This window comes from Manis javanica, chromosome 3 (assembly GCF_040802235.1).
Source record: "Manis javanica isolate MJ-LG chromosome 3, MJ_LKY, whole genome shotgun sequence".
NCBI lineage: Eukaryota > Metazoa > Chordata > Mammalia > Pholidota > Manidae > Manis > Manis javanica.
Window position 1 is genome coordinate 81727228 of NC_133158.1, and position 12513 is coordinate 81739740.

The 12513-nt window shown below is 32.8% G+C and overlaps 1 protein-coding gene across 9 annotated transcripts in view; it reads right to left on the reverse strand.

Annotated features, from left to right (window-relative positions):
• Window positions 1–12513, reverse strand: part of EPHA6 (EPH receptor A6) — a 953598-nt gene that overhangs the window by 438215 nt on the left and 502870 nt on the right. The gene's annotated exons all lie outside the window — the stretch shown is intronic.

The window sequence follows — 12513 nt, forward strand, 5'->3', positions numbered from 1 at the left end:
AAATTGGGGATCAACAGAGGTGAGGCTTAGAACCTTACCCCCCGTGTTTTGAGAGAAATCTTCTGCATCTGTGGATGTTTTATTGCCCTGGTCTACCTTGGATTAACACTTAGTCTACAGGCACACACCTGATCATCTACAGTTGCTCTTTTACAACAGTAAACTATGTTTTCTACCTTTATCTTGCATCTACCTACCACCTCAGCATTTTATTAAAATAATAATAATAATAATAATAATAATAATAATAATAATAAGGGAGAAATGTGGGATTCACATATAAATCAAGTATAAAAATCAAATGAATAATCATATCTGACTTGATTGTTTATAATTCGTAATGCGTGATCAGAACCGAAAGTTTCTGTGATGACTGCCCTTGTACTGCTCACCATGTAAGAACTTATTCACTATGTAAGAACTTGTTCACCATGTAAAAACTTGTTCGTTATGCTTCAGAAGATTGGAGACTGATGAGAATTAGGCTTGGGGTGGATTAATGATTGTGCATTGAGCATTGACTCCCCTATACAGAATTTTATTGTTGTTAACAACCATTTGATCAATAAATATGAGAGATGCCCTCTCAAAAAAAAAATTAACCTTATACTTGGGGTACATTAACCCACCTGCCTCCAAAAAACTGACAGCATAATTAAGAAGGTTCAAGTCCCCCTAGACTCCTAAATCCACGGCTACCTCTCAGCCTTCTAAAAGACGACCTCTGAGTCTGTATATATTCTTCCTGACTTTTTTCTATGCTTTTGCAACATAAGTGGGACTCCATTAAAACTATGTAGTATTAAAAATAAAAAATAAAAAGAAGAAAAAAAAAAAGCTTGACTTTTTTGCCTTTATATTGTACCTGTCTCCTTTGTAGACTTAATTTTTGGGTCAAAAAGAAGCTCCCGCTCCTGCTTGCAGCCCTGCACATAGGCTTGTTAATCATCAAACGGAATTCTGCTCATGACTTAAGATTGATACAATCACCTCCTGAAAATCACGTCCTCAGAAGAGATAAAGAAGTATGTACAACAGTGACAACTGGGTTGTTAAAGACTTGCGGGAACATCAAGGTCATGTCAATGAAATGGCTGGAGTCAACCAATCAAGGACAAGAAGTCTCAGAACCCTGCTCAGATCCCTGCTGACACCCAGATGTCTGAGGCTGATCATCACCTCTTGACCTCAACTTCCTCTTGCTCCATCCCCATCTCCCCTAATATAAAAGAAGCTTAAAATCAAGTTAAGATGGTGCTTTAGTACATCAGTGTGTCATCTTACTGGTCTGCTAGCTTTCTGAATAAATTGCTTTCCTTGTCCCATCTTATTTTTGTGACTTACTGGCCTATCATGTGGTCAGCGGAATGAATTTGGACTCAGTAGTAGGAGTAAACGGGATGATTTTCTATGTAAACTGTCATAATGGTCCTAATGGGAGGGGTGCTATGGCAGTTTGTCAGAACATAAACTTAATCCTAGCTTCCACACTCACCAGCTACATGATCCAGGTCAAGTAACTAAGATGTGCTGGTTGGGTTGATTTCTCTATGTCCTTTCCTCACTCATTTATGCCCTTGTTATATGCCCCAGAAAGCTGACCCATATGAACTACAACACCTGAGCCACCTTGCACTCTGGATTCTTGGTCGGTTTCACCTATGGGAGGCATAGGTAGGGAGCAAGGGGAGGGTCATTTAGAGCTATCTGTTCCCTTTTCCTCCATTCCTGCCCCTCCAGCGACTCTTAGAGGCTGCATTTCTCTTCAGGTAGAGCTCTAATGTTGTAGCTGCAGTCTGCAGAAGCACGGTTCCTTCCCCTTTCTCCTTCAGGCTCCTGAAGGCAATAGGTCCTTCTTATGCTAGTGCCTCAGACCTCACCATTTCTGTTCATTCTTTTAACCTTGCCTACTTGTCTATATTATACATAAACAGTTCTTTTGTGAAATTCTTTTTAGCTAACCCCTTTGAGTGTGAAGTCTGGTCCTTGCCAGAACTCCTATTTTAACAACTTCTTTGTGCCTCAATTTGTTCAACTATGAAATCAGGATAATGACTATTACTACACTGCACCAAGTTGCAAGGATTAAATGTGTTAACATAACTAAGGCCTTTACAACAGCATTTGGTCCATAGAAAGCTCTGAGTAAATCTAACTCATAATAATGATGATATTAATATTGTTATTACAATCTCAGTTTATTTCACAATCTCAATTTATTTAATTTGTCTTATAATTTGAACCCCTTCAGTGTTTTTTTGGGGGTATTCCATGCTATTTTCTATAGTATGGAATGAAAAAGATTGGAATCAGAGTGAGAGACAGGGGCAATAGGCACACTTGATTGGGGAGATGGAAAATTTGCTCTCCCTTAGCAATATGAAAAAATGTCTAAATTTACTCATACAAAGAGAAATGCAAATAAAAATATAAATAAAATTAATGTAAATTAAAATGAGATTCATACCTCTCTTTGGCATATATGTGCTTCCTTTTCCCCAAGAGAAATTGTAAGTTAATTGTATTTAAATGGATAATTCTAATAAAGCAGTTAACTTAAAAGACACACACACATACACACACTTAGAATGATTGCAATTTAGATAATAATTTTACAAACTGAAATACAACTCTTCTTTTTTTTATAACATTTCTCGAATGTCACTAATGACACCTAACTCAGAGACCTTTTTCTGCTACTGTGTATGGTGTCTTCAGGTTTGCCAAATGCCTTCATGTCCTCTGCCAAATAGAAGTATGGGGCATGTTCTAGGAATATCAGAGTCTTCATTTTGTTTATTGGAACTCTGATAGGACTTAATGAAAAACAGAAGTGGTTTGACCTTAGTCATCTCAACAATAATGCTCTGAAAGACCTAGTGTCTTTCCTAGATACTGGATTGCTTTAATTTGTATCCTTTCCTAGATCCATAGTTCATTTTTTAAAAAATTTCTGTGAAATCCCTTATGCAGTTCAAGTTAGTAAAAATCAACTTCTCTTGTTTACATACAACCCTGATAAAAATGTTTACTTAATTTTAAAATAGTGCAGAAATTGTAAAGTGACTAAATTATGTAATTAAAAATATACTGATAAAAGACAAAATTTCTATCATTTTTATGGACATAATTGCCAAATCTGGACTATATCATGTTAAATTTATTCTTTGAGGTCAGGAAATGTACTCAAATTACTTTTCTTACGAGATATGTTGAATATGCTTATAGTTACACATCTGAGGGCCACAAATTTAATTCAATACTCTGCCTTTGCAAGTGACTCCCACAATGTTTTTGGCATTGGAACTTGCCCTCATGTTTGTGCAATGTATGAAATTCACAACCTTATGAAGAGATACATATGGAAAGAAGAAAAACTACAATATTTTAAGAATTTGTATATATGATAGATCTCAACTCTATAAAAATAAGACTATTGATGTCTAAAATTATAAAAATTATAAACGTGGTAGAAGAGATCATAGAGATAATCTAATTCAATCTCTTGATTTTATAAATAAAGAATAAAAGCCCAGAAAAATGAGATGCTTTGAGAAAGATCATCCAGATGGAAGACTAAAGGCTGTAATTCTGATAATAGTCTCATCATGTTTGTTGTGTTGCAACCCTTGTTTGCTTGCTATTCCATATAAGTAAGATTCTACTGCTTTGCTAAATAATAAAAATAACGATGCTATTTGAGCACTTACTATAGGCCAGGCACTGACATGAGAATTTTATTTATGTCACTGCATTTAATATTCAAAATAATCCTTCAAGGGGGCACTATTATCAACTCTTATTTTACAGAAAAAGAAGTCCAGCAGTTAAGCTAATTTTCTCAATGTTTAGAAATACTACTTTCACAATTTCATCTTTAAATTATTTCAAAATGCTTGGGAGCACATAATTTATTCATGGTTATTTCTACTCCTTAACATGATTAACATCACCTATGAATTGGATACTGTTTGATCTAACATCTCTGACTTTTTCTTCTTCTAAAGAAAATTTGGCAGTGAAAATGTTATTCATGTCTCCAGCAAAAATCAACGTCAAACATTTACTCTTTGCTATCTTCTTACATCCTTGAATCCACCTTGATCATAACCAGTTTTCATTGATTCTCTGCTTGGCTTCCTGCCTATGATGTATTATGTGACTAGATTTGTACTTTCCTGAAAAGTGCCCTTTTGTTTTGCTTAAGCCTTACCTGATTCTAATTCTCACTTCCCCTTCTCTGACCTGTTTTGCTTTATAGATTTCCCTATTCTCTTCACTTGAGCAATCTGACAGCACTCAAAAGATGGTTATGATGGCTTTTTTTCTCCTTAGTCACACTTGTTAGAGTGATATTTTCTTTCAAAAATATTTTTCTAATTTCACAGTAAAAAAATGCTCAGAAATTATAAACAATATCAATTGATTAAAAGCAGCATATTTCTTCTTCTAAATAAATATTTTAAGAATATATTGAAGGTAATAGTTAAACCAAGATAGATATTCTGGCACTTTTTTACTTTGTGATTTGTGTGTTTTCATTTTGTGACTTAACTATGTAAGAGACAATCCCTGACAAAGGTCCACTGAAAACTTGTGTAGATATAAATTATCAGAGTAGTGCTTTAAAACTCAACCAGTTTAGAATCACTCAAATTTCCCTATCAAGGAACAAAAAACATTATTGGTAATGTATTCATGGAGAATGAACAACTAGCAAATTTTGCTTACCTTAATATTTTTGTTTCCAAACTTTAATTAGTGAGTAGAATCTTTTCTAGGGTTAGAATGAAACATATTTAACCTGGTAGTGACTCCTATTTTCTATTTCTTAGGATAATACCTAATTAGCATTGGAAAAAAAGCAGGGCTGAATTAAATTTGTCTTCCTCTGATATCTGATATCTAACTCCTAATTTCTATGGTTGCTGCTAGGACCAAAGACTGGGTGATCACCAAGGTAGAGGAGAATATTTTTAGGCCTGACTACATGAGTTAATGGCTATTGATAATGTGTAGTAAAACCCTTGACCATAAGCAAGCTAGGGATTCTCTGCTGCTTTTACCAACTCTCCAACCTGACCTACATTCTTCCCCATCAGGAGTCTCTGGCAGTTGGGCCCTGGAAAATCTATAATTTGAAGACTTCTATAGAGTGCCTGTTCCTCCCATTCTTTTGCTTCCTTCCCCAACTGCCCATCATCATTCAGCATTTTCAGAGTGTCCAAGTATCCTCAGTTGCTGATAGGCTATGTTAGAATACTCTGAAAATCATGGAGAAGCCCTTTTGGTGGCAGAAAGGATACAATCCTTTCTCTATCCCTACCCCATGAATGCAATGAGTCCTGGAGCCCTCTGTTTGAAGACTAGGATCTGGCTGCTTGACTATCTATTTGGCCATAGTAATAGGCCACTAAAAAGTGGAGGTGCCTGAATTGGTAGGTATTTGAGCAATTCTTGGGTCTGAATGGTGGCTATCTCCTGTCTTTTTCTGGTAACTTGTGAAGACTTTTCATCCACCTGTTTAGATTTGGCTGGGCTCAAAGAAACCATATCTATAGGAAAACAGTTCAAAATTGTGTAATATATGTAATTCTCAGAGAATCTGAGACTGGTAAGGAACTGTTTAATTTTAAACTTTAAAGCACATTTCAGGTATCTTTTATGTAAAAATTAAATAACTGTCTATAAATATTTAATTGTCAATTGAAGGGTCACCTGATGTCTTGGACACATCTCTATGTATAATGTTGGAGCATAAAATTAGTTGTCCTAAATTCAAAGTAGTGTTATTCTTTCATACAAAAAGACTTACAAAATGTAATAGGATATAGGAAACTAGAAGCCATTGGGTCTAAACTCTGATTTTCTCGTGATACCTTCTTTAAAGAAACTTATGAGAAATAAAAATAAGAGAGGGAGTGAAATGAATGCTTAATGAACATCCATTAAAAAGAGGCCAGTAATAATCTGTTACTTGTGAAAAACTGAAAGTATACATGACATTAATTGACTTTATTAAAATTATATAAAAACTTAAATATTGTATAAATTATATGAGAAATTCTGGAGGACTTTTTATCTTTAAAAACCTTTAAAGGAACTTAAAGACAGAAGGCACACAAAAAAGGCAGTAAAATATTTATTACGTAATAGTATTTATTGACTTGAATAAACTCAGGAGAGAAGTCACAGATTTCATGAGTAAGGCTGCACATTCACAGATATATCAATACAGATGCTTAATAAGTCCACTAGTATATCAAACTGTTTATATCTAGGTTTGCCTGGGATGCTCCATGTTAATTTCTGGTATACTGGTATGATTATAAATAGCTGCCTCTTTCTTTGCAGAAATGTCCCATTTTGGACTTATATTATATTGGCCAATTGAATTCTTCATCACCCACCATCTGGCCATTACTCTCTAATTTTCACAAATGAGGGACTTAATAAATTCCTGAATTCTCAAATATGAGAAATGCCCTGAAAGGGCTGTGTATGTCTTTTGAGTCCTCAATGGCCTCTGTACTTAGGCATCCATAGGGTTTGGGCAGATTAAACCATTAGTCACAGACTACTTTTTGACTCTGGGAATTCAGGAAATAATCTATAGGCTCTCCCTTACACAATGATATTTACTATAAATATTTGTAATATTGTTCACTTGTCTATGAGTGAAAAAGTTAAAAAAAGAAAAAATATTCTGACTCTGCACTGGAGATATTTTTCATAGGACTGCACTGGAGAGTATCATGAAGACTCTCTAAAGTTGGCAACCCTGCTACTGAGTTCAAATGGTTAGGAAAACTAAACAAAAGTAGTCAGTCTTCATTCATTTCCACCTTGTTTTGGCTGTAGTTGGATGACCTCATTCAAATATGCCATACTTTGAAAGCATATTTATCAAAAAGGCAGAATGAAATTGTTCAGAGAACTGTGTTGTCTATGGCAACTTGCTTAGTAAGAAGAACTATATTCTCTTTCAGCATGACAAATTACAAATGCAGTAATATACCCTATAGCAATCCAAGTGTACATGTATCATTAATTTTTGGCAAGACTACTAACACATGTTAAGCACAGGAAGAGGTCTTGGGAGGATAAAAATATTTCTTAGCCTGCAGGGGAAGAAATGATGAAAGTGATTCCCTGAAGAAGATTCTTTACCAACATATTCTTGGGCCCCTGTTTCACAGTCTAGAAAAGTAGAATATAATATAGAATATATATACTGGAGAAGTAGAAACAGTATTGGTAGTATCTGTATACAAGTCAATAGGAATAAAGATTTTAGCAAAATGTTTTTATTATGTTTCAAGTTACTGTTAGAGTAATTTTGATTTCTCTGTGAACCCAGTCTTAAATATTGATACTTTTTAATCCTATCATTATTTATGGTCCATTCTGAAAATTACACTCCTATTGACAATGCATAGGCAACCAAAACTCAAACTATGTATTCATAAATTCTATGTCCACATAACAGCTGGTTTGCTAAATTAACAGTGAATTTAAAGATCTACAAATTTTAGTAGCCAAGTATTTTAATAAAAGACAATTACACAAATGATAAAATATCTAAAATTATATATCATAAAAATATGTTAGTTGTCAGCTGAAGGTGTGAATTATCAGTTTAGGGTTTTTTGAATCACATAAATAAGTTTATCTGGTATTTCTTGTTTATATATTATGCTTCCTTCATCCAGCAGGGCATGTGAAGAATACAATGAAATAAAGTACATTGTTTATACCCTTGGCAAACTTGGCATTTGCTATGAGGGGGAACAGAACATGCCACTCCAAAATATGCCACTTTGGCATATTGAACGTTTTGAACTACAGGTGCCTGAGACTCAACAGCCAGGGCAGGAAGGGCCTTCTGGCCCACCCCCTTTGCCCTCCCTGAAGACAGGATATAAATCTCCAATGTGAAAGGTACCCTTGCTGCACCAGAGGGTAGAAGGAATTTTTACTACCAGAGATAGGGAATTTAGGGCCTAGAAAGTTACATAAACAAACTTTGTTACTTCATCAGTTTACCATCCCAAGCCCAAACCCCTTTGTCCTGTCATTCTTCATATATTCTTTGTACTTTGTCTAAAAGGTATAAAAGTTTCCCTATTCTACTACTTCTTTTAATCTATTTTAATTGGGATCCTTTATGTATAAAATTAAATTGGTTTTTCTCCTGTTAATTTGTCTTATGTCAGTTTAATTATTTGACCAGCCAAAGAACCTAAGTTCTTTGGTTCATCCAGCAGGGATGAAGGGGAGAAGGAAAAAATTTTCCTCTCCCACAAAACATAACAATTTATTTCAAAAGTGTTAATAATTAATTAAACCATCCTTTTTGTTAAATACTTGTTTTTAATTTATCTACCTTTCTGTGATTTTTTTTATTAGTAGCAAAATTATTGGGTCAAAGGATAGAATCACTTACAGTATCCCTAAAATATTACTAATACTTTTTTTAAATGGTGTAAACATATTTAAACTCCCATATCTACTTTTCTTTTCAGGCAAATTAAATTAATTTTAATTTGTCAGATATTGTTGATTTTCTATATTGTAGCAATTATTTATGATGGCTGCTCTAATTAGAATTATAAGACCCTAAGATGTTGTATACAGTTTACATAAATTGGACCAAAAAGGACTGTTTTAAAGCAAGCTTCTTCATGTAGATGCTGTACAACAGTTTCTTTCTGTACCTTTTTCCTTCATAACTTCTGAAGTCTTCATTTACACAGAACAAGTTATCCTGAGCAGCCAGAAGGAAGAGAGTTTTATTTGGCAATACCCTTACCAATATCAAATACTATGTACTTTTAAATCACTATTAATTGGATAGGTGAAAATTCCCCTATACAATTTTTGCATTTCTTTGCTTACTGATGAATGCAATTGTTTCAATAACTTTTAAGTAATTTTTATTTCTTCTTTTAAAACTGGTTTAAATATATTTTAGACCATTAAAATAATGATTTTAGTGGTTTTCATATTGATTGATTAATATTTACATATTAGGAAAAATTCATTTTCATGTTACAAAAAATCTACCTCTCAAATCATTTTATATTATTTTAGATATATTGAAATCTTAAATCTGTGTGTGTGGGGGGCAGCTAACATCTGTTCCTTTGCTTTTAGAATTTTTCTATTGCCTTTTGGATTACTAAAACCTCACTACCTTTACATCAGACAAAACTTGACTACATGTTCTTCAAAATTACTTAATGTTTTCATAAGAACATTTATGTTTAACATCTAAGATACGAAGTACAAACATACAGAGAGACAGTGAGAAGGAGAGAGAATACTTTTAATTCCATGGACCATAGGTTAAAACATGATTATGAAGAGGGAATAGCTACAAGACTAACATACAAAAATAATAACTATGATTGACCGATGTGATGGAGAAGTAAATTCCTGAATTTCTATCTAAAAATAAGCCAAATTCAAATTGTCATTTATGAATTTGAAAAAGTTTTTTTATGACCAGGCCTAATAATATATGGATTTAACTTAGCTATGTATTGTAAATTCTAAAAATGTAAAGCTCTTCCCAATCAGAGTAATGTCTTTGAAGTAGCCCACTGTACTTACTCTTCCCTTACCTAAACTGATGGATGTAGTACTAATCATATTGTATAGTTTAGTAAATTTTCAATATTTTATAAAGTAGAACTATTTACTCAATCAACATGAAAGTATAAAGTACTTACTAATTTCTCTATCATCATTTTCCTAGAAAATCTGTTTTTTAACCAAATATCTGATTGTAAAGTATTTTTAAAATATAGTCAAAATTTTTAAAAAGCTGTCATTTTACATCCTAAAAATAACCACGCATAAACTTTTAGTATTTAGCATCCTAGCTGCTTTCTCCAAAGAAATAGAACTATGATCTAAATATTGTTTTTAACTCATTTAGATATTCATATTAGTTAATTTTCTCAGAATCTATTATATAGTTCAATTAACAAACTTGCTAAAGATTATTGTGACAGACACTATAGGTTAGTCTATTCAATGCTCATTTTCAAGTGTTCTTTAATGTCCTTTTCTCTCATAGGGATTGAAATGCACCAAACTTGATAATTCAAGCCTACTCTACAGTTGGCCATGGGACCAACTTCTGACTAATGAAATCTAGCAAAAAGGAGTCTGCTAGTTATGGTTTGCCAAAAGCTTTTTCTTTTCTAATGAAAAGAGACAGAGAGGACTATTATTGCATTTTGTTGTATATCCTTTCTCTGTCTTGAAAACAGATATGTGGTCTGGAAGTGCAGCCAGCATCTCTGCAATGAGGGGGAAAGAAACCAACACTTTTTCTATGACAAAGCAGAAATAGAGAAAGATCTTAAAGCAATGAATTATTGCTGAATAGTGTAACCACCTCCAGCAGGACCACCTGTTTTTGCTGCATAAGAAACATAAACTCTTTTCTGTTGAAGGAACTCAATCAAATTTTTCTGTTACTTTAGCTAAAAGCATTCTTAATTGGTAGAGTTATTTAGTCATCTTTATTCTTTCTATTTTCAGACATAATTCCCTAGGAACCTCTCTACGGCTCTGGAAAGAGAGATAATGATTCAATATGTGTCTTTGTAAAGAGTAAAGAGGGATACTTCCACTAGCCTTTCATGGGCCTAGAATACCTAATTTAACCTTACCTCATGGTGTTCACATGTTTGGTGATTTTTAGTTTTCCATTTGGGTCAGAGAGAAAACAAAAACAAAACTTCTTAAGCCAAAATAAGTAAAATTCAAATGTAAAATATGAAATACAAGGATTCAATAAATATAAACACAAGTTTTTTTCATTTACTCATTTACTCATTTAGTCAGTCAACCAACATTTATTTGAAGGTTTATTACATGGCATATACCATATCTCAGGGAAGCTGTGGTGAATAATATTTTTGTGTTATTTCCTCCCTTCTGTTCTTTTTATTGATTTTAAACTATTATTCTAACATGAGCTGAACACTGATATGCATTACAAAAGCATATTTAAATTGGATTATAGTTCTCTATTTCAGTGGGTACCAAAAAGTATCTCAGACCACAAAGAACAAATGATATGTGTTTGGAAAAAACATTAAATGACTTCCTACCAATACAGAGCTCATAGAAAAATAATAATAATGAGGAAAAAGACAGAATATACTACATTTGTTTAAACTGACTTGATAAATTGTTTGTTACTTAGCTTCCTTGTGAAATCAACAGAATATTCACAGGAATAGCAACCTATATTCACAATCTGAATAAGCAAACATGCAACAAAAATATAGTCAACTAATTTTCACATAACTAGCAATTTAAACTCACATTTCAACATGAAAATTATAAATTGCCATGGTACAAAACATTAATTACAGTCTCAATAGTTCTGCTTCTGGTTCTATTTCATGATAACACCTCTTTATTACTATTGATTTCTAATGGTGCATGGAGTGTAAACTGACCTTATACATAAATGACTTTGTATGCAAATCATCTCATGGATATCTCTGATAAAATACCTGTGTAAAGATCTATCTTCAAAAAAAATAAAGCCAAATACTAAATTTTTAATTCTTACTTTTTTGTAGTATATCTGTCCACATTTTTAGCTCCTTCTTACTAGTTTTTCAGGATTTTGTGCAGTTCATCAAGACTAGGTTAAGAAAAATGTTATGCGGATCAAGGTGTCAGTCTTTTTGATGACTCAAATCAGTTCAGTGTTACATTCCTCTCATATTATACCAATCAATGATCAATCAAGGCTTTTTGCCAACAGCTCTTGCATTGGATTTATGAAGTTTTTAAGCAACACTTACATAAAGTGAAAGTTAAACAGCCAGAATAAGTTGTATTTGTTAGTAGTAATTCTTTTGTGAAATCTCCACAAAACTCCAGTTTTATTTTTCAATATAGAACCTCTGAAAATAATATTTGGGTGGAATAATTCCTGTTACCTTGAAATATTAGCACTTTACCTTCTCTCTATTAAATTAAATCAAATTTTATATTGTTCATCTTTAAATGCAGCCTGGAATTGGAAGAACTGAAGAAATATAAAATTTGATCATTCTAGTTGAGAGGATATTGTTTTGGTAATAATAACATTTCTTTAACTCACATTAATTTAACTATGTGTATGCATTATATAAAAATTGCTCATCATTTCATTTTTTCATTAGTTAAGATTAACAATACCTCTCACATTTTATGAAGACTTAAAAGCTTTATATCCTTTTTCATGTCCCTTTAAAATTTAAAAAGTAAAATCCTAATTATTTACTTCAAAATGTCTATTTTTAAATGAGAAACCATACTAAATATTTGGAGAATCTTTCCTTATCTTTTTTTAAGATTTAAAATTATAGGCATATTAATCAAAACCATCCTATTACTTTATATAAGAACAGAAATCTTTATTATCTAGGGCAGGGGTTGGTAAACTACGGCCCCTGGACTGAATTCAGCACAATGCCTGTTTTTTGTAAATAAAGT